Source organism: Miscanthus floridulus, chromosome 8, assembly GCF_019320115.1.
Source record: "Miscanthus floridulus cultivar M001 chromosome 8, ASM1932011v1, whole genome shotgun sequence".
Taxonomy (NCBI): domain Eukaryota; kingdom Viridiplantae; phylum Streptophyta; class Magnoliopsida; order Poales; family Poaceae; genus Miscanthus; species Miscanthus floridulus.
The window spans coordinates 143,954,755-143,977,048 of NC_089587.1; the positions used below are offsets into that span (position 1 = coordinate 143,954,755).

At 45.4% G+C, this 22,294-nt stretch overlaps 1 pseudogene; it reads right to left on the minus strand.

Moving 5' to 3' along the window:
* Nucleotides 1-21,800, minus strand: part of LOC136469965 (fatty acyl-CoA reductase 2, chloroplastic-like) — a 53,458-nt pseudogene extending 31,658 nt beyond the window's left edge.
* Nucleotides 21,801-22,294: the final 494 nt, after the last annotated feature.

Consider the following 22,294-nt stretch of genomic DNA (forward strand, 5'->3'; position numbering starts at 1 on the left):
TGAGAAAGATATTATGGTGAGCGTCCATTGTTATTGTAAGAACATGGTTTATGGATGCAATGATTATATCTGTATGCTTTGTGTTTAGTAAACAATTAAGGGTCATTTATTATTTTGTTATCACCACCGCCGTTGGTGGTGCAAATGTCCAACACCGTCGCTATACGTATTATGCGGCAGGGATCAAAAGTGTATCACGGCCGAATCATTTGGTACCCCAACATCGACTAAACGATCATCAAAGGCAGATCGTGGTGCAAGGCGACGGTGACCATGTCCTTTGTACCAGCAGTTCATACGCTGAAGCGGCGGTGGTGTTAACTTCTACACAGACGTCTCGGCCGTCGAAGCGACAGCGAAGCTACACCATAGACAGTCGGGTCGAAGTATAAGACGATGGTGCTGGTGACCACTACACAGGCGATTGATGTGCCCACACAACGGTGATGATAGCCTCCACACAGGCGGATCGTTTGCCAATGTGGCAGTGTTAGTGTATACCCATAGACGGGTCATGCTCTAGTGCGACAGAAGTAAGGACCTTATCACAGAATGATGATAAGCCAATACGGTAGTGTAGTCTACCCCATAGTCAGTCTTAGATGACGACAGTGATGGCTATGACTATCACTATAGACAGCTTACTACCGAGGCCAAGATTGGACTGTGATGGGGGTTACAACTTGGCTGTGAAAGGTCCAAGTGTAGTAGTGTATATATGAAGTTAATTTGAATCAATTGCATTTGGCTCTGAAATTTGGTGGGAAACACGCTTTAAAATATGGCAGGAAATTTCAAATTCCAAAAGTTTGAAACTGATTTTTAGAGGCGGTTCGGTGAACCGCACATGTAAATACATTTTCAGAGGCAGTTGCATTGCCACAGCCATCCTTGAAAAAACATTTTCAATGATGGTTGTAGTGCAGCAATCGCCACTGAAAATTTATTTACAGGGTGAAAGGTCCTTGTTTGGTTTTAGTAATTGAGTGACAACCTAGGCAGACTAATATGTTTAAATGTGAGATACATAGGTGATTAGTCCACAAGTACACTTCTGTGAGCAACACATGCCATGGAGGTGAAAATGGCTTAGATTTATTGCAAAGCTCACACATGTGACGAAGGAGCTCATTGCATATGGGACATGACATGGAGTCATGTGACTAAGGTGGAGAAGATCAAGACAAGACTTGACTTGATGGACCAGTTAAAAGCGTGAAGGGCAAGTTGGAGGCTTTAGAGCGATGGACCATGTGGCGGTGAAGCTTGAGCAAGACTTGGCACTGACGGACGAAGGCAACGATGAAAAGCAAGTGAAGTCAAGATTGATGAACGAATAAGTTCACATGATGATTGAACTGGATCATATCATTTGTGATATGGTTGGTGCATATATTGCATCAATGATGGAGGAGATGGAATGGAATGGAATACGCAAGGCAAAGGTATAACCTATAGGGCATTTCATTTCATCGGTCATAGGTGCGTAGAGAAGTTTATGACCGGATTTAGGATAGATGGCCGTACTATCAAGAGGGGCAAATTTTTTGCATATCGGTCATCTAGTGCCACTCGAGTGACCTAACTTTGCATCGTTGCTAGGATCGAGTGGCGTGGTGAAAAGAGTGCTAATCCTTTGGAAAATATTTATGAAAATGCTAGCACACTTGCAGATGATGGCGTACACTTGGTGGTGTTGGCACATTTGCAAAGGAGAAGTTGTAGTTGAATTGGATCAACTTGAAGAAGAAAAGGAGTTGAGACAAGGTGACCGGACTCTGGTGCTCAAAGGGGCTAGACCCTGCTTTGGCGGGACCCTAGGTGAGGAGCGCTCAATAGTCTAGACTAGACTTGGCGTCTAGAGCAATAGGACCCAAGTGCATGAGTCTAGTTGCATGGGTGATGTGGTGTGGACTCGACCAGACTCTGGGTGGAGCAGGGTTTGGATGCAACGCTAGGAGTATTGGCGAGTCCGGTCGTTCGACGGCCGATGCATGGCGTGCAGGCAGGTGTGCGTTGTTGTTGGTCCTTATCGACCAAATTCGACCGCCAAATAAGATACAAAATGAGGAGAACTAGCATAACTTACACACATATGTTTTTGATATTGATACATTTGCACATGTATTGGAGAATTAGTGTTTTTGCAGGACATATATCCGAAATACGTTGAAAATGTGATCAAAGTGCACAACCAGAGAAGGCACAAAGCAGATCCTGAGCAAGCAAACAAGGAAGAGCCCACCTACTGGAACATATTGGGCCTCAAATCCACGTGGAAGCAGCCTAGGCCCAACAGGCAACCGCCATGCGGAAGGCGGTCGTAGGGATGCCACACCTAGGTACGGGCGCACCCCTACCTACACCGACCACCTCCTCCTTCCACGTGGCATCTCCTGGTGGCTCCTCCATGACGGTTGCATGTGAATCCCCAAAGAATATTCCTCCAAACCGACCACAAGCTCCTATAAATAGATGCGGGAGGCCCCTCTCTCAACACACACCTCACTGAAGAAGCCTCTCTCCTCCCACTTGTATTCTTTTTACTTTTTAATAGTATAAGGAGCTAGGCAAGAATTACTTGAAGAGCTTGGACTTCTTGGAGAATCTTGGTATGAGAAATAAATTTGGTTCCAATATGACCTTGCTCTTATTTTATTAAAGTACTTATGATATAGAACTAGAGCAAAGTTCTTATGTTATTAGTTTAGCATATAGAGCCTTATGATAAATCTTTCATGCAACATATATGTTTAGACTAAGATATGAGTTGAGGTGGCGGTTCGTCGTGCCTTCAGGTGTGCCCAAGTCCTATGCTTCTTGATCCGTAGGGTTGGAGTCCTAGTGGGATTTGGGTAGTTTCTTTGTACACAGGCATGGTGCTCAGGTGCACGAGAACAGGCGGATACATTTTGTGCTCCACGGTTGAGGGGTAGATGGCAGGTGGTGACAACCCTGTCCGTCCTTCGTAATCCCCCACATTGGGTATGGGGTAGGAGTCTAAATTGCCTCATGAGGTTGCTGACAGACTAGTACTCGGAGGTCGTCTTGTCCATCTTATGCTTAGGGTTTAGTTCTAACCATGTATTGTACGATCATCTGCTCATCTTAGCATAACTACTTAGGATAAGCCTGCTCCAGTTTAGGTATATTCTTTTATTCTTTCTTTTATCTTTATCCTTGAGATTGGCTTGTGTGTGTCACACAATCCAATATTTATCTTGGCTTACCCCTGTTGTGAACATTGGTCTATTATACAGTCATGTTATCTTGCCCATGTCCCTATTAGAAACTTTTACACCATGCCTTCCCTTGGGAAAATATAAATGAACGATACCCTAAAAACTTCCGGGTGAAATGCTACAACGATAATTCCGTCTGCTTGCGGATCATTTCTGTAAACGTTAAAAACTATCATAAGGGTATTTCTTGGTGGTGTTGCTAGGAAACACAAATCTTAGTAACGACGTTAAGAAATGCCAACAAGCATTTCCGGCGCCATTGCCGGGGATGGATTCTATCTCCATACTTGGTAATTGTGTTTAGAAATGCCAACAAGCGTGGAGCGAACTGGACCCTGGCTGTGTCCGGTCGCTAGGACCAGACCCGGTACGGTTGGTTTTGGCGCTCTTGGGAGCTCTCTGGATAGCTTCGGATCCATGCGCGTTGAGAGTCCAGACACTGGCTAGGTGAGTCCGGTCCGGAGTGGTGCAGTGTGGGTGCATGCTGACTGGACTCGGTGTCGCACGAACAGTCGCTGGTGAGGCGCGTCTGGTCCGGAGGTTTCACGCGCGGGTGAAGTAGCCGTTGGCTTCCAATGGTTGGCTTCGAATCCCATGGACACGTGGCGCGATCCAGTGGACCAGACCCTGTGAACAGGGAGGGTCCGTTCGCTGTCTGAGGGTCCGGTCCAGACCCTGTGCAGACAAACTTTGGGCAACGCCTCTTTTAGCCCTTGGGGCTATAAGTAGTGACCCTAACCGGCCTTAGGCTGGTTGCTGAGCCCCTCACGCCTTGGTGGCCTGTGTAGGTGTGCTTGGGAGCCCTCTAACTCACTTGTGCTTGCTAGATTGCAAATCGATAGCCAGTGAGTTATTCTCGTGTATTGCATTGAGAGATTGCAAGAGTGACACTAGGTGATCGAGTTGCAAGCCGGTGATGCTTGTTACTCTTGGAGGTTGCCACCTCCTAGATGGCTTGGTGGTGAGTTCTCTATCATGAAGCATGCAAGAAGATTGTGCGATGCTCCGGAGAAGGATTTGTGAGGGGTACCATGCTCACCCCCATGGGAGCCGTGAAGAGCAACACTAGTTGAGCATGTCATTGAGTTACCCTCACTTGTGGATAGGTGCTTGCAGTGCCCAACGTGTGGGCTAGGCTTGTGGACGCCTATTAGTCATCGAACCACCAAGTGAACGGATGACACAACGGGGACTAGCTTGGTGGCAACCAAGTGAACATCGGGATAAAAATCACCATGTCATCGTCTTCCCATTGGTTTATGAAGTCGGATGAAGACATAATTTATATTAAAATTTTAGATCTTGATGAGATCTAAAACTTTGCAGTTGATTGGTTAAGATCATTTAGGATTCCAAATATATAAAGTAAGTTCTCAGATTTGTTTGAATTTCTCAAATGACCTTGGATGGAGACATATCCTATATCAAAGTTATAGTGCTCGACGAAATCTAAAACTTGTAGTTGAAATTTTTCTCATTTAAGATTGTTTACAAGTCAAAATATTAATTACAAGATTCGTATATATGAGTATAAATAGATAACATCATATAAGCAATCACAAGTGATTGTGTGGTTTGGTGGTAGGTGACTATACGCACGAGGCGAAAGGTGGCTTGTTAGAATCCTAGCGGCTGCATTCTGTTAGAAATAGTGAAAATTAAATCCAGAGCGAGTGGTGGTTGGTCCTTCAGGCTTTCGGCTATATTAATTTTTTTCATATTTTTACAACTCCTAAATGATTTTCTAAACAATCCAAAAATTATTTTTAAACACAATTGGCTTAAGTCAATCAACTCTAAAAATTAATTTTTAAGGAAGGTTGTCTTAAGAAAATCGCCCCTGAAGTCAATTTGTGGGGATGGTTTTAAAACCATCTTGGAAAATAACTTATTTTTACCGTCAATGGCATAGTATCAGTTTCGCTAAGCGACTAAAGATCATTTTTGACCGTCTGTTTGTGTACTAGTCTAGTGACGTTGACCGCAACGGTTGTCGGTGCCAGCGACGCTGCGGACGCCGCGGCGAGTAGCGTGAAAGCTACCGCGAGGCTACGATGCAGGAGGCGGGAGGGGTCTGTCTCCGTATCTCGCCACCACTATTGAGTGAGCGAGAGCACTCGAGGGTGGGTGAGCGGGAAGGAGTGGATATTTTATTTCGCTTTTGCCAATATACAACGTCGTTTTCTAATGAAAAATGCTGGGTGATTTTAGATATTATTATTTTATATCTGGAATAATATTTGAGCTTTTTGGATCCCTTCCTCTACAACTTTTAAATTGACTATCTTATATTTGAGATTTCAGATATTATTATTTTATAGATATAATATATGATAATTTTTACAATGGTTGTCATAAAATGGACGGCTCACGAGGACCGATCCGACGACTAAAAAGGCAAAGGAACTAAGAGGAACCAATTTAAGAGGTACCGGAAGGAACCAAGTGCGTACTAAATGGTGGGACCATACGCACCAGGTGCAAACTAAAATTGATCGGATCAGCACATGAAAAAAGTGAGAAATTTTCTATTTTTGAAATTTTTTTACGTAATTGAGGGTAGAACAGTAAATCAATAGTAGAAAAATAATGTTTTGAGTAGCATGCATGATTGAAGTACTACAGTCTTTTCACGTATAATTCTCTTCGGACCACACCAGCCCGGCCCCTCTCTCAGTCGCTCTGTTCTTTCTCTCTCTGTGCTACAGCGGCGGGCGGGGTGAGGACGAGGGCGGTGGCTGCGGCAGCGAGTGCGAGGGCAGGGCTGTGGCTTCCAGGGCATGCCATCCCTCCTCACCAGTCCCTAGCGAACGGCGGCACCGCGTAGATCCGGCGATGGCGGTGGAGGAGGCGAGATCCGGGCCCGGCAGCGTCCGCGCTCCCCTTCGCGGCGGCGGTGGCCGTCCCCGCTGGCGGGAGGGTGCGAGCGGCGAGGTGCGCTCGCGGACGCGGCGGTCCGGGCAGCAGCCATGGCGGGGATCGACACCATGGAGGAGGGCGAGGAGGGTTGCCGGGCTCCTACACCGGCACCACGTAGATCCGGCGATGGCGGTGGAGGAGGCGAGATCCGGGCCCGGCGGCGTCCGTGCTCCCCTTCGCGGTGGCGGTGGCCGTCCCCGCTGGCGGTAGGGTACGGGCGGCGAGGTGCGCTCGCGGACGCGGCGGTCTGGGCAGCAGCCATGGCAGGGATCGACACCATGGAGGAGGATAAGGAGGTGGAGCCCGACAACGCCTGTTCCCAGCAGAGGCGGACCAGCTCCGCCACCACAGCTGACCCCGCCTGCGTGCGGCGTGCTGCCTGCTGCCACCTGCGTTCGGCATGCCCGCACTACACCTACTCCGGTGGCGCCAGCGTCCACCCTGGGCCTGGGGAGCTACCCACGGTGGTGCTCCGGCAGGTCCTAGCGGCGTTCGTGCTGCCGTTGGTGGCGGCGTCGGCCGTCCCTGCTGCCGAAGGGTGTGGGCGGCGAGGTGCGCTCATCCGCGGACGCGGCGGTCTGAGTTGGTGAAGCTGAAGAGCGGGCTCGGCAAGGTGCCCTCGTCCACCCACGCTCACCAAGAAACGGCGGCGTCGGCCATGAAGGAAGCAGGAGGAAGAAGTACGCCCTAGCTACCTAGGCCGTGCTCAAACCCCTCATCGTCTCCGCCCAATCCACTAGACCTGAAGCCGGCTAATTTTTGCCTCTACTCTACACCTTGCCCTTCGCCATAAATTGAGGTATCTCGCAGACTCGCAGTCACTCTGCTTTTGCTCAGTTAGCTCTGAAGCATCTCCCGTGGTGAATTTCTGTAGCTATTCGGGAAGAGATCCACTAATTTTGCCGATTTCGTAGCATAACTGCACACAAATCCATATCAATTATGTGACTCAAGCGTGTTGCTAGCTAGCTATGCCATTCTGTCATGTTTAGCGACAACCTTGTAACCTAGATTTCTTTTGTAACGTTGATTATTTGTCAATTTGGACGTCAGGATGGTCATGACACCCTATTGGCAGCAAGCTAGGGATCGAGCTGTACGCCGTCGAGATCACCCCCGCTGGCGACCTCCTCGTGCTCGACTCCATCAACAGCAACATCTATAGGGTCCAGCTGCCGCTGTCACCATATGAGCATGCTCTGCCTCCGACCAGTCCCTGCCCTTTTCAGTTTTTTTAGGTTTTAGCCTCATGTTGGACAGGATGACATGAGCAGTACAAAAGATGGGAGAAAAGAGCAACAACTGACCGAATTACTAATAGAATTTTCAAGTTGCAATACACTAGATTACTTGTCCACATGATATAGGTACCCGTTAACACAAATTAGGTTATCAGTAACTTTTCAATTTCCAAAGGGATGGTAAAGCTGTGTTCAGAGAGAGAACATAATGAAATCACCAGTTTTGTACTTAGTAACAGTTATTAAGGTCGATGTATGATAGTACCAAATTCTATGTTATATCTAGTGCTTTGCTTTTTTGTTTATTGCATTTTAAATCAAGCAAAGTTCCTTTGGATTGTCCTTTTGACTGAAAGCTGACCCTTTCTATCCTAGGTTAGACTACACAAATTCTAGGCTATTCATATTCTAATAACTACATCAGAAAACTATCCAGTTGTGCTATCAAAGCTACAAGAAGGATTAAAGTTTGAAACTGATAATGGCTATGTACTCCTTCCTCTAAATCCAATTGAGGTACACTGTCTTCCCTTTTTATGGTTTAGGCAAACTCTAGTTGGCTTGTATATCAGATGACTGCAGGTGGGTGCTGGCCTTCAACTGGAAATACCTTCCATGTTGCTGTAATCATAAGGATTTTCATATTCCTGTGTGATAAAAATATTTCCTTTGAACCACTCGATGGAGTGCATTTGTCATGTGTGTGGTCCTTGATTTCTGGACGGTAACCTATTGTTTTGCTATTAGCACTTGTGGGTTGTGGCAAGAATTTTCATTAGAGTTCACTAGACCAAATATACATTGGAAATAATAGTAACATATTATCTTTACCTTTTTCCTGTTCTTTTAGGTAGAGTTACAAGTGTTTCGTAAGGATTTGGATAGATCTGAAAGTTTTACTGTGTCAATACCTGCACACACTGGTGGTGCAATGCTTGCATCTAGCTATTCAGATCAAAGCTTGACAGGTATCTCATATTTCTATACTTTCATTTTTTTTCTAAATAATTTTACATGGTAATCTGCAGGAAGTTAGGAGTTGTATTTCTTGTTCTGTAGAGACTGGACTCCCTCTTAAAAGATGATTAAATCTTTCATAAGGAAAACCTGTTTGATTGAGTTTTCATGAATTTTACTAGGCAAAAGATCATCAGGGGTATACTTTAATTTTGTGCAGAACATGATGCACTTCTGTGCATGAACACTGAAAAAAACAGGCTATCTCCACAGTGCACTACTAGTAGCAAGACAGCTACCATAGGGCAAAGTGAATGAAGAAACGGACGAGTTGAGCAAGGATAAGGATATTCAACATATTAATATAAGAGGTGAAGAGCTTTTTAATCTTTTATTGAATGATTTCTTTCTCTGATGCAATTTTGTGACGATTTTATTGGATCTTTGAATAGAAGAGAAGCATCCTGAATCTCGGAGCTCTTCACAGCAAGTGATCTTTGACACAAGGTACCAGCTCTAGTGAGTCATCCTTGCTTGGAATGGTAAGGAATGAATTTATTTATTCCATTATTTCAGCCACTGCCCAAATTAGCTTGAGGGTAGTTTACAACAATGTTCCTGTATTGTTCTTAGGTTGAGTTTTCCATCTTATTTCTGTAGCCAAGTTAGCTGTATCATGAATGTCGTTCTTAGGAAACTTGACAAACTGGTTATACTTGTTTAGGTTGCTTCTGAAATGAAGCTTGAGGAACTGTACCAGAAATCTAAAAGATGTGAACCGGCTATAGAAAAGGCTACCGTGGAACTGGAGCATGGTATAGACTGTGGTCAATGCCGATGTTTCACCACCGATAGCCTGCCGCGGGGGTACCCGGGGCAGTTTGTTCGGGCTTCAGCGTATGCAGAACTCGACGGTAAACGCAAGAGACAGTCGATTTATCCTGGTTCGAGCCCTCGGCCGTGATCGAGTAATAGCCCTACGTCCAGTTCGGCGTTGGCCTTTGCGTTGGATTGATTGTAAAGTGTTCTGTTTTTAACTCCCTTCTCCAGGAACTTCGCCCTCCTTTATATAGTTAGCAGGCCAGAGTCCTAGTCGGTTTACAATGAGAGTTCCTAATAGGATTACAGAATAATACTACTACTAAGATTGCATGGAAAGAATCTTAGTTAGACTAGATCTTCTCCCTTCCTTGAGGGGTATCCCATGGGTCCCGCATCGACAAGCCCCCGAGCACTTCATGGTTGAGCTCTGGAAGCCTCGTCTTGTTCCTTCAGATCTTGCCGAGTAGGAACAAGCGTCGTCCGAGTGCTTTCTTGAGCGAAACCGTGTAGCGCTTTGTGAGATATTCGGGTGGTGTGTACCCCTTTTTTCTTTTTTTCTTTTTTTTTGAAGAAAAAGTACTCTCATCTGGGTGTAGCCCCCGAGCCTCTTGCTATTTGGAACAAGGAGCTGGAGGGTCTTGTCTTGAAATTGCTCTGATTCTTCATCGAAGGGCTCCTGAGCATATACACGGGTTCTTTATCAAAAAGAACTCGGATATAGCTCAGTCCGGGTTCTTTTTGTCTTGAGGCCTTGAAGTGGTCTATCTTGAAGAAGTCTTCTTGGTGACGTGCGCTTTTTCGAAGAAAAAGGTGCACTCACTGAGTGTAGCCCCCGAGCCTCTTGCTATTTGGAACAAAAAGTTGGAGGGTCTTGAATCTTATATTTTTTGAAAACTCCTGTCTTGAAGAATTCTTCTGAGTGATGTGCGCTTTTTTAAAGAAAAAGTGCACTCACTGAGTGTAGCCCCCAAGCCTCTTACTATTTGGAACAAAGAGTTGGAGGGTCTTGAATCTGAGTTGTTCAAAGAACTAAAAACCTCTCCTGTTGCAGCTCCCGAGCATAAATCTGGGTTCTTTTATTCAAAAAGAACTGGATCTTGGCATATTCTCTGGTAGTCTGCTGTTGTCAAATGTAGTTGTATGGTGGTGGTTGAGTGTAAATGCTGTTTGTTATGCTTTGTGGAAATCATTTCGGTCAGTAGCCGATCTTCTCCGGACTCCAATAGATGCTGGTCAATCTTGGGCTCAGTTTATTCCTCAAGTTCCGACCCGTTTCTAGGAGTTCATGAAGAGGTGCGCCCAACTATGTACCAGAAATGTTCTTGCCTAGGTCTGGGTTCTTGCTCCAGAGGTGCCTTTGTCCAAGATTGCAGAGGAAGCCGAGAGTCAAGAATATCTGGATGCCGTTGAAAAGGTGGAGCCTGAGGTCGAAGATTTAGCCAGGAGGATTGTGGATAATCTTAATATTGATATTTCTTCTCCTGATGACAATGCTTGATGTAATTGACCTTTGTACTCCAGCCTCTGTAATAGGATATTATACTTCTTTTTGAATGAAGATTCTTTATTTTTTGTCGATGTCTTCTTTGCCTGGATGTCTTCGCCTTGTTTATTCTTTAAAAGAGTTGTCCAAGTGATCGGAATTTTTTCCGAGTAGTCGTTTGTTGGTCGTGGTGCACATCCACAGTTTATGGTGGTCGTGTTGTTTCATCTGTTGTAGGATTGCTCCTTGATAGGTCGAGCATTTGTATGGCTTTTATCTACGCCGTGTAATCAACTCGGTATATGCAGATCGTTGTCTTGTCAAATCTTCTTTGATTTTATCAAGTGCTTGTCAGGCTTTCATCTGTGTCATGTAAACAACTCGGTATATGTAGATCGTTGTCTTGACAAACTTTCTTGATTTGTCGAGTGCTTGTCTGGTTGCCATGTAAACAACTCGGGTTAAGTAGATCTTTATCCTGACAACCTTTTTGTTCTTGTTAGTACTGAAGAGACTTAGGACCAGCGATCTCAAGTATCTTTAGCTTCTTCTTTTTAGCTTTTTTTGCTTAACTTGAGATGTGGCCAGCATCTGACTCTTTCCCTGGTTGTAAAAACATCTTAGGATCGGTTCAGGTGTTGGCTTATCAGCTACCCTCATCGGCAGGCTCAAGCATCTTTTCGGCTTTTTTGTTCATGACCGATATGCTCAGGCATAATTTCAGCCATTTTGCTTTTTGGTTCGGGTGTTAGCTTATTAGCTACCCTCATCGGCGGGCTCAAGCATCTTTTCAGCTTTTTTGCTCTCGGCCGGTATGCTCAGGCATAATTTCAGCCATTTTGCTTTTTGGTTCGGGTGTTAGCTTATTAGCTACCCTCATCGGCGGGCTCAAACATCTTTCCAGCTCTTTTGCTCTCAGCCGGTATGCTCAGGCATAATTTCAGCCATTTTGCTTTTTGGTTCGGGTGTTAGCTTATTAGCTACCCTTATCGGCGGGCTTAAGCATCTTTTCAGCTCTTTTGCTCTTGGTCGGTATGCTTAGGCATAATTTCAGCTATTTTGCTTTTTGGTTTGGGTGTTAGCTTATTAGCTACCCTCATCGGTGGGCTCAAGCATCTTTTCAGCTCTTTTGCTCTCGGCCGGTATGCTCAAGCATAATTTCAGCCATTTTGCTTTTTGGTTCGGGTGTTAGCTTATTAGCTACCCTCATCGGCGGGCTCAAGCATCTTTTTAGCTCTTTTGCTCTCGGCCGGTATGCTTAGTGAAAACAACTGGGGGAAAGCCATAATAAGACATATGTTGTCAAGGAACACCATCTTTATTGATCATGAACGTTGATATGCTTAGTGAAAACAACTTTGGGAAAGCCATAATAAGACATATGTTGTCGAGGAACACCATCTTTATTGATTATGAACGTTGATCTCTTGTGGCTTGTATATATATTCTTCAATGAGTTGTTTTCATGCGTAGAATCTTCTTGGTTGGCTGATGTGCCATGTATTGTTGACTTCTTTCCATCTTCAGTTATCAACTTGTATGTGCCTGGTCCGGAGACTTTTGTGACAATAAAAGGACCTTCCCATGGACTAAGTAGTTTATGGCGTCCGTTAGTTTTTTGTATTCTTCTTAGTACTAGGTCTCCGATTTAGAGTGATCGAGGCTAGGTATTCTTGTTGTAGTGGCGTCTTAAACCTTGGAGGTATCTGGCTGATTGAAGGGTAGCATTTACTCTGACTTCTTCTGTACTGTCGAGTTCTAATCTTCGGGTGTGTTCTGCTTCTCCTTCGTCATATTGTTCTATCCTTGGTGACGTCCAGATCAAGTCGGTAGGTAGTACGGCTTCTGATCCGTAAACTAGGAAGAAAGGTGAGTATCCGGTGACTCTGCTTATTTGAGTTCGTAGCCCCATACTACTTTGGGTAATTCTTCAATCCATTTGGATCCATAGTCCACTAGTTCTTCATACAATCTTGGTTTTAATCCGGCTAGTATGAGTCTATTAGCCCTTTCTACCTGTCTGTTGGCTTCTGGATGTGCGACTGATGCGTAATCTATGCCGAAGCCGCAATCCTGTGCCCAACTTTGGAGTTCTATAGCTGTGAAGGGAGAACCCAAATCTATGATGATTCGATTGGGCATGCCGAAGCGGTGCATAATATCTTGGATGAACTCGACTGCTTTGGCTGCGTTGTATTTTGTGGGTGGTTTGTATTCAATCCACTTGGTGAACTTGTCAATTACTACAAAGATGTACTCGAAACCGCCCTTTGCTTTCTTGAGAGGTCCTACTTGATCCAGCCCCCAGCAGGAGAAAGGCCAAGCGGGTGGGATGCAGATGAGATTGTGAGCTAGTACATGAGCTTGTCTTACGAACATTTGACAACCTTTGCATTTTCTGACAAGTTCTTCTACGTCTTTCAAAGCGGTTGGCCAGTAGAATCCGGTGCGGAATGCTTTGCCGACTAGTGTTCTTGAAGCGGCATGATTTCCATAGCAACATGAGTGTATTTTGTCTAAGATCTCTTTGCTTTTTTCAAATGAGACACATTTTAGGAGTACTCCTGATGATGCGGCTCTTCTGTACAACTTGTCCCCTACTAGGACGTAGTTCTTGCTTCTACGAACAATCCGGGTAGCCTCCTCTTTTTCTGCTAGCAACTTATTCTCTTTGATATAATCAATAAAAATCTGGGTCCATGAGGTGGTAATTACCAAAATCTGGGTGCCTTTAGCTGGGAGTTCAGGGGTTATCTCACCGGGTTGTTTGATAGAGGGAGCTGATAACTCCTCTATGAATACGTCGGGTGGGACCTTTGCCCTGTCCGATCTGAGCTTGGTGAGGACGTCTGCCGCAATATTAGAATCGTGCAGGACATGTAGAATTTCCAATCCTTGAAAATGTTTTTCAAGTTTTCGTATTTCAGCACAGTAAGCGCCCATGTTTTCTTTGGTGCAGTCCCAATCCTTGTTGACTTGGTTGATGACTACTGCCGAATCACCGTATACGAGTAATCGCTTGATTTCGAGGGTAATTGCTACTCGAAGCCCGTGGATGAGGGCTTCATATTCTGCTTCATTGTTTGTAGCTTGCCATAATATCTGAAGGACATACTTGAGTTGTTTTCTGTCTAGAGAAATGAAGAGAACACCTGCACCGGCTCCGCCTAGCTTGAGCAATCCATCAAAGTACATTTTCCAATGGTCAAGGATGGTATTTGACATAGGTTGTTGAATTTCTGTCCACTCGGCAACAAAATCGGCAAGGGCTTGAGATTTAATTGCCTTCCATGGGGTGAAATCGATATTGAGAGCACCAAGTTCAACTGCCCACTTAGATATGCGCCCTATTGCATCTCTATTGTGTAGGATATCTCCAAGTGGGAAATCTGTCACCACGGTAATCTTGTGGCTTTCAAAATAGTGGCGAAGCTTGCGTGAAGTGATCAGGAGAGCATAGAGTAGTTTTTGCACATGCGGGTACCGGATTTTTTATTCTAACAGTACTTCGCTTGATGTAGTATACGGGGCATTGTACTTTATATATGCGCCCTTCTTCTCCTCTTTCTACGACTATCGTTGTGCTGATCACAGTAGAAGTTGCCGCAATGTACAGCATCATGTCTTCGTATTTCTTTGGAGGTGTGAGAATAGGCGAGGAGGTGAGGTATGCCTTAAGTATTTTGAAAGCTTCGTTGGTTTCTTCTGTCCACTCGAACTTGTCTGCCTTCTTTAGTAGTTTAAAGAAAGGTAACCCTTTTTCGCTGAGTCTTGATATGAAATGATTGAGAGCCCGCCATGCAGCCTGTTAGTTTCTGCACATCTTTAACATTTCGAGGAGGGTCCATCTCTGTTATGGCTCGAATTTGCTTGGCGCTGGCTTTGATTCCACAATGACTGACCAAGAATCCGAGTAGTTGTCCTGAAGGAACTCCGAATACACACTTGTTTGGATTCAATTTTCACCTCCACCTTTTCAGGTTTTCGAAGGTTTGCTTTAAGTCTTCAATTAGTGTGTTCGGGTTCTTTGTTTTTACTACTACATCATCCACGTATGCCTCTACGTTTTCACCGATCTGTTCACCAAGGCATGTTTCGATAGCTCTTTGGTATGTGGCTCCCGCATTCTTGAGTCCAAATGACATGGTCTTGTAGCAATAGGCACCAAACAGAGTGATGAAAGATGTCTTGCTCTGTTCTTGTTCTTTTAATGCAATCTGGTGATATCCTGAATAGCAATCAAGAAAGGATAATAGGGCAGATCTTGCTGTTGAATCAACTATCTGATCAATGCATGGTAGCCCAAATGGATCTTTCGGGTAGTGTTTGTTGAGATCTGTGTAGTCGACGCACATGCACCACTCGTCCATATTCTTTTTTTGTACTAGAACTGGGTTTGCTAGCCAATCTGGATGAAGGATTTCTCTGATGAATCCGGCTGCCATTAGCTTCGTGATTTCTTTTTTAATTGCTGCTTTCTTGTTGGGTGAGAATCGTCGTAGCCGTTGCTTCACAGGCTTGTAGCCTTCATTGATATCGATTCTGTGCTCAGCCAACTCTCTTGGGACCCCTGACATGTCGGCCAGCTTCCAAGCAAAGATATCTTTGTTGTCCCGAAGAAAGTTGGTGAACGCGAGTTCCTATTTTACCGAGAGGTGGGCGCTAATGATTGCCGTTTTGGAGGGATCACTGGTGCCCAGGTCGATTTGCTTGACGTCGGCTTCTTTTGGTGGTGCGAGGATGCTGGGCTTTTTAGCCGGTATCTCTAGTTCTTCTAGGCTCATTTCTGCGGCAATAGTGGCTATTTCTTTTCTACCATTGGCGGTTTGTGCTTTGGCTGCAATTTGAACTGCCTGAACGTCGCAGTCAAAAGCGCGCTTCAAATTACTTTGGAGGGAAAGGACGCTGTTGGGCCCTGGCATCTTAAGCAATAGGTACGGGTAATGCGGTATCGTCATGAATTTTGCTAGTGCTGGGCGCCCGAGGATTACGTGATATGATGAATCAAAGTCTGCAATTTCAGACTTGATGAACTCTGTTCGGCAGTTTGAGAGAGTTCCAAAAGTAACCGGTAGAGTGATTTGTCCAAGTGGCATGGCTGCCTTGCCAGGGTACTATCCCATAAAAAGGGGTGCTGGTTGGTGTAATCATCCCAGCGAGTTGTAGTCCCATCTTCCTTAGCATTTCTGAAAAAATGATGTTGAGTCTAGCTCCCCCATCGATTAGTACTTTTGTGACGGTCATACCGGTGATAGTTGGATCTAGAACCAGTGGGTAATGGCCTGCGTTTCCTACGCTAGTCCATTGGTCTTCTCTTGAAAACTGGATTGGATACTGTGACCAATTGAGATATCTCAGAGTAGTCGGTTCTGCTGCCATGATGGTTCATAGAGCTAGCTTTTCTTGATGTTTGCTTCTGGAAACTGGGGCCCCTAGCGAAGATCACTGCTACTGTCCCTCTGGATTTTTGGAATCCCTTGTCTTCGTGGTTGTCTTCATCTTTTTCTGATTGTCTTCTTTAGTGTTTACCTTATTGTCTTTTCTTGTGTATCGATCATTGAAGGTGTAGCAATTTCCGATGGTGTGATTTCCTTTAGGGTGCTAGATGCAATGCATGTTTTTAATGTCGTCATACCTTCTGGGTTTGGAAAACTTCCTTGATTTGTCAGTCACCGCTACGGTGTTGTCTAGGTCCACATTTTCTTTCCTGATGTCTGATGTTTTGATGATTTTGCTTGTCCGAGTTGTCTCGGTTGTTTCTATCCGGGAACCTTTATCTGTGTCTTCTCCTCTGCAGTAATCATCTTTTCTACTATGTGTCTGAATTCTTCGTTGTTTCCTCGGATTTTCTTTGCAGAAGTCCTGAAATTGCCACCTAGCCATGATTCCGTGAGAGAAAGCTTCAATTACTTCTCATTCGGTGATGTCATGTACTTGAGCATGTAGTTCGTCAAATCATCGATAGTATTCTCTAAGACTTTCGCCCCCTTTCTGCTTGAGTCCTTTTAATTCTACGTGGGTGATGGGTGCGTAATGATACTCGCGAAATTTTCATAGAAAACTCTTTGCAAGTCCTCCCAATTTCTGATTGATCCTGGGTTTAATTTGTCGAACCATTGCAGGGGCATGGTTTCTAGGGCCATGGGAAAGAACAAGGTCTTGATATCGTCGTCTCCTCCGGCTAGTTCAATCGACTGCGAGTAAATCCTGAGCCACTGCCTTGGTTCGGTCTTGCCATCATATTTAGAGTGGTTGGACGGCTTGAACTTGTGAGGTAGTCGTATTGAAGCAAGTTTGTTTGCAAAACAGGAGAATCTATCGTGCGTTTCGGCTTCTTTGTATTCTGATTCGGCACCTCCTTCCTGCCAACTGTCATTTTGGCGAGAGTAGTTCTGTGGGGATGTCTGAATGGGTGCTTCGCTTCTGATCTTCCTTAGTTGTTTGATTCGGTAGTTTTGACTATGGTCCCTCCTACTTTCTCTATTGTGACTTCCATTTGGTCCAAGTCTCTCGAAAGCGGACTTCCTTTGATTTTGATCTTCCTTCCTATGAGATGTTGACCTGGCAGGTAGTCTTGAGCGGGCCCTTCCATCGTGCGTCCTTAGGGCTGCTGACTGGAGGAGGTCTTGGAGCTTGTTCCTGTTTTTCACTGGGAAGTGATGTCGCTCCTGAGTTCTTCTAGTGCTTCTCAGATCCTATTGTAGGGTGTATTCGCCACGCGTCTTTCTTCGACTTCTTGTTCTGATTCTCTTCTGTCGTACTTAGCCAGATCTGACTCATATTTGATCCAAGCTTCCTTGCGCTGCCTAGCACGGCATTGGCGTCCTTGTTTCAATTTGTTTCTTCTTTCTCTGGCTTGCCTCTGATTCTTGGTCTCACCATCGTACCCCTAGATAAAGGGTGATATGTTGGACTCAGATTCATCCGATGACCTAATGTCGGGTGCTTCCGGGGGGACCAATGGTGATCAAGGACGGCGAAACATGAATACTTCTCGTGCGTGAATTGTTCTGTTATCGATGTTGGTTTCCACACTGTCAGAGTTGTTGATGATTTTAGTAGAGGCTTCAAGGTCACAGATCGAGTCTCCTTCTTGGTAGGGTAGAATTGTTGTCGTCGTCGTGCCGACTAGTTGGGTACCGCTGTCCTCAGGAACAGAACATGGCTAGTGGACGATGCAGTCTTGAGATGTTATAGTTAGTACGAGACCTTGCTGAGCTCCTTTTAGTGGCATTCTAAGTACCAGATTGAGGGTTCCTTCGGGCCATGCCCGATAAGATTTTGCCATGTTGTGGAGTCCGAACGGAAAAGGACCCGACTTCTTGAAAGGACTCTGAGTGTATTCCAAGTTGTTTTCTTGATAGGCTGAGGCCACGCTCTGGAGCCCCTGCCAGAAAAGAACTTGGTTTCTCGAAAGAACTTGGTAAAGACTCCATCTTGGATGCAGAGCCTGAGTTTGAGTCGGATGCTCAAAGCCGCAAAATCTGAGTTGGATCGGACATCACGAGCTGCGCGAATCTTCCGGCGAGTTGATCTGTCGTAGTCGCCGAAATAGAAAGGTCTTCAAGGTGATCCGAATCTTTGAGGAGACGGCTTTGGAGCTTGCCATCGTCGCTTGCCTCGCAGATCCATGAACCGAAGATGAAGGTTGATCCCGTCGAGAAGATCATGTTGTCGAGGCCCGTCGAGCTCTCGGATGCAAATTCGCCGAAAGCCTCTACCTGGCGTGCCAGCTGTCGATGTTTCACCACCGATAGCCTACCACGGGGGTACCCGGGGCAGTTTGTTTGGGCTTCAGCGTATGCAGAACTCGACGATAAATGCAAGAGACAGTCGATTTATCCTAGTTCGGGCCCTCGACCGGTGATAGAGTAATAGCCCTACGTCCAGTTCAATGTTGGCCTTTGCGTTGGATTGATTGTAAAGTGTTCTGTTTTTAACTCCCTTCTCCAGGAACTCCTCCCTCCTTTATATAGTCAGGAGGCCAGAGTCCTAGTCGGTTTACAATGAGAGTTCCTAGTAGGATTACAGAATAATACTACTACTAAGATTACATGGAAAGAATCCTAGTTAGACTAGATCTTCTCCCTTCCTTGAGGGGTATCCCGTGGGTCCCGCATCGACAGTCAAGCTCCAGACCAAAAGTGTGATCATGCCCCAGCGAAAGCTGCAAAGGTTTGAAGTACTTTGTTTGCCTTGAATGTATCACTAGAATTATACACAGCTTAGAAGTTGTGCTGGAAATATATTTTCTTATACAGCTGTGTTGCTTGCGATTATGCACGGTTTGCGTCCTTCGGGTGCGCATGGGCGAGGCATGCGGGTTCGGGTGCACTAGGGGGAGGGGAGCTGCAATTACCGTATTAACCTTCCACTCATAAAATTATTTTTACTAATTAATTGTTTAGGAACTAAGATGAACCTAGAAGTACCCCAACCGCTATAAAAGAGCTCATCATATATTCACTGGCTTCCGGATATCGATTAATCTGCTTCGGCGAGGTGCCGTCGCTGCCAGACGGCGAAGCAACATCGGAGCTCAGTGTGTTTGTCTAAGCACCAATCCATGTACGAATTCTTAATATGTTTGTCTAAGCACCGATCTTGAGGATATTATTGTGCCCAACTATTCGGGCGAGCGAGAGCACTCGAGGGTGGGTGAGCGGAAGGAATGGATATTTTAGTTCGTTTTTGTCAATATACAACGCCTTTTTTCTAATGAAAAATGCTGGTTGATTTTAAGTATTATTATTATTATTTTATTTCCAGAAGAATATTTGAGCTTTTTTGATCCTTCGTCTATAACTTTTAAATTAACTGTCTTATATTTGAGATTTTAGATATTATTATTTTATATGCACGGCTTCCGGATATTAATTAATCTGCTTCGGCCAGGTGCCGTCGCTGCCAGAGGGCGCAGCATCATCGGAGCTCCGTGTGTGTGAGTCTAAGCACCGATCCATGTACGTCGCTACCAAGGATGAAGATTCTTTGCTGAGGGCCGAGCACGCTTGTCTTATGAGCTGCATTTTTTCAGCGAAGGAATTTCAAGCGAAGCGAACATGGTAGTCCCCATCAGAAATTTGGAAGAACCTGCTAAAACGATGGCATGTCTTTTGGTAATTCTATTTTATCAGTTCCTAATTCTTGTGTAACTTCGAATGTTCAGAGTTTGGGTATCTCTATGGGCTTTAATTCAAATGATTTTTTCAAGGGCGTGTCGGATATTAAATTTGGAGAGTTAGATAGGCTACTTGCTAGAAATCAAAAGCAACAGGTCACAACTAAAATGTTTGAAGAATCTGGTGAGGATGAGGACAATGCGATAGAGTATTTTAACTCTAGGTCACTTATGTAGTGGCATCATTGAAGAGAATCTGGACGACGATGCATATCACATTGGTGGTGAATGGCATAAGGTGTCCAATAAGAAAAGCTCTTAAAAGAAAAAGACAAAGAAAATAAAATATCAACATCCATTTTAAATAAAAAAAGTTACCTAAATGAAAGGAATATTCTAGAATAGGAAAGGTCTTAGGGACTTGGCTAAATATAAATTTCTTGACTTTATTGCAATCTTACAGACTCGACGAGATAACTTTTCAGTAGGAGATCTGAACAACATTTGTAGTGGCAAAGATTTCCTTTGGCATTGGACATCACCAAGGGGCCGGTCAGGAGGAATACAAGCGAATACCTTTGGATCCGCACCTGCCGGGGTGTGGCTGGTGGTCTGGAACAACATGGTCACGACTCACGAGCTTCCCGCAGGCGGGCAGGCGGCGAAGGTCAGTGGGAGCGAGGTACTCGAGGAGGACGTGGTCGCGGATAACATCGATAAGGTTGGCGCCCGACTCGGCTGCGAATGCCGACGGCGACCGCGGAAGGTTACCGTTCGGCACGGCGAGCAGCGTCAGCGACAACCGGCCTGCTAGCTCCGTTAGCACGGGGCTGGAGCTGGACACTAGGAGCCGTGTGAAGTCGTTGAGGTCCAGGAGCGCTGACAGCGTGCCCGTGACGTCGACCGCGACGGCTGTCCATGCCGCCGACGCTGCGGACGCCGCCCTCGAGCGAGCACTCGAGGGTGGGGGAGCGGAAGGAATGGATGTTTTATTTCGCTTTTGTCAAATATACAATGTCTTTTTTAATTAATGAAAAATGCTGGGTGATTTTAGATATTATTATTTTTTATATCCGGAAGAATAATTGAGCTTTTTGGATCCCTTCATCTACAACTTTTAAATTAACTATCTTATATGCACGGCTTCCTGATATTGATTAATCTGCTTCGGCGAGGTGCCGTCGCTGCCAGACGGCGCAGCATCATCGGAGCTACATGTGTTCATCAACGCTACAGAATTCTTAATATGTTTGTCTAAGCACCGATCCATCCTACCTCGCTGTAGGCATGCGCAAAAATTTATGACCCCGACGCACGGACATATATCTATACTTAAGAAAAGAAAAACGTATATTATAATTAGATTCAAAATCCTGGGCATCTCACCTCAGTTTGCAACCTCCTGAATGCTTCCTCAGCGTCCTTGGCCTTGATCATAACGTATATCTTACCAACGTCAGGATTCGCCCTCAAAATTTTCTCGATAAGAACTGATGCAGAACGGCGAACTAGGATTGTGATACATCGACTACCAACGAGTATGTATGTACTCCTTCCTAAATATCAAAGAAGAGAAGGTAGACAATGGCACACACCTTTGGCCAGGAATCCAGTTCCGCCTGTGATGAGGAAGTTGTTGCCCTCGAGGAATTCAGCGATCCCAATCCCGGCGACGTGATCGTGATCCGTTTCCAACACAGCAGTACGACGGGCTCTTGAATCCCCCGAGCCCGAGGACGACGGGCTTGACCTGGCCGACAATGCTGGGAGCATCACGCCTCTCCCTCTCGCCCCACGAGCACGTCCTCCACCGCTGCTGCTGCTGGTCGCTAGACTCGGCGTGCGCCTGGCAGCGAGGACAGCATTGCCGGGGAGGGGCATCAGGTTCGTGCATGGAAACCCCATGGCGGCCAAACAAGATCGTACTCTAGGCAGTGGCGGAGCTTGATCAAACAAGCAGCAATGGCCATTCTTTATAATCGAGTCTTAATCATCTATGAAGAGTCAAAAAGTTACAGTTTAGCACGTGGAAATTGTATTGGGCAGGAGGGGGCCACGGCCTAGGTTGATGTGAACCAAGCTCCGCCCCTGACTCTAGGATAGCGTTTGGTTGGTCCTAAGGGCGGCCTCAATGGTCGGCTACGTCGCTAGCTGACGTTGGACATCATCCGACATGGACACTTAAAAATGAGGAGAGATGAGCTCGCTAGCGACCAAAGAATCGGCAGCCGATGTCGCTGCAACCGAGGACATGTGATAGCGTTCCTTTCTCTCTCACCGTTTCCATCTCAGTGATCACAAATCAGTTTTCAAATTTGTAGTTCTGTACTAACAAGCCGGTAGGCAGCATAGCTAAGTACGTAGGGAAGAGAATTTGAATACGTGACAAGAGCACTAGTAAAATATCATACACAACACAACTCAGGTAAAGGAAAATCAAGCAGACAAATGGAAGAAAAGTCATCAATCATTGCATGTCGTACAGCAAAAAGGATGAACACAATATTGG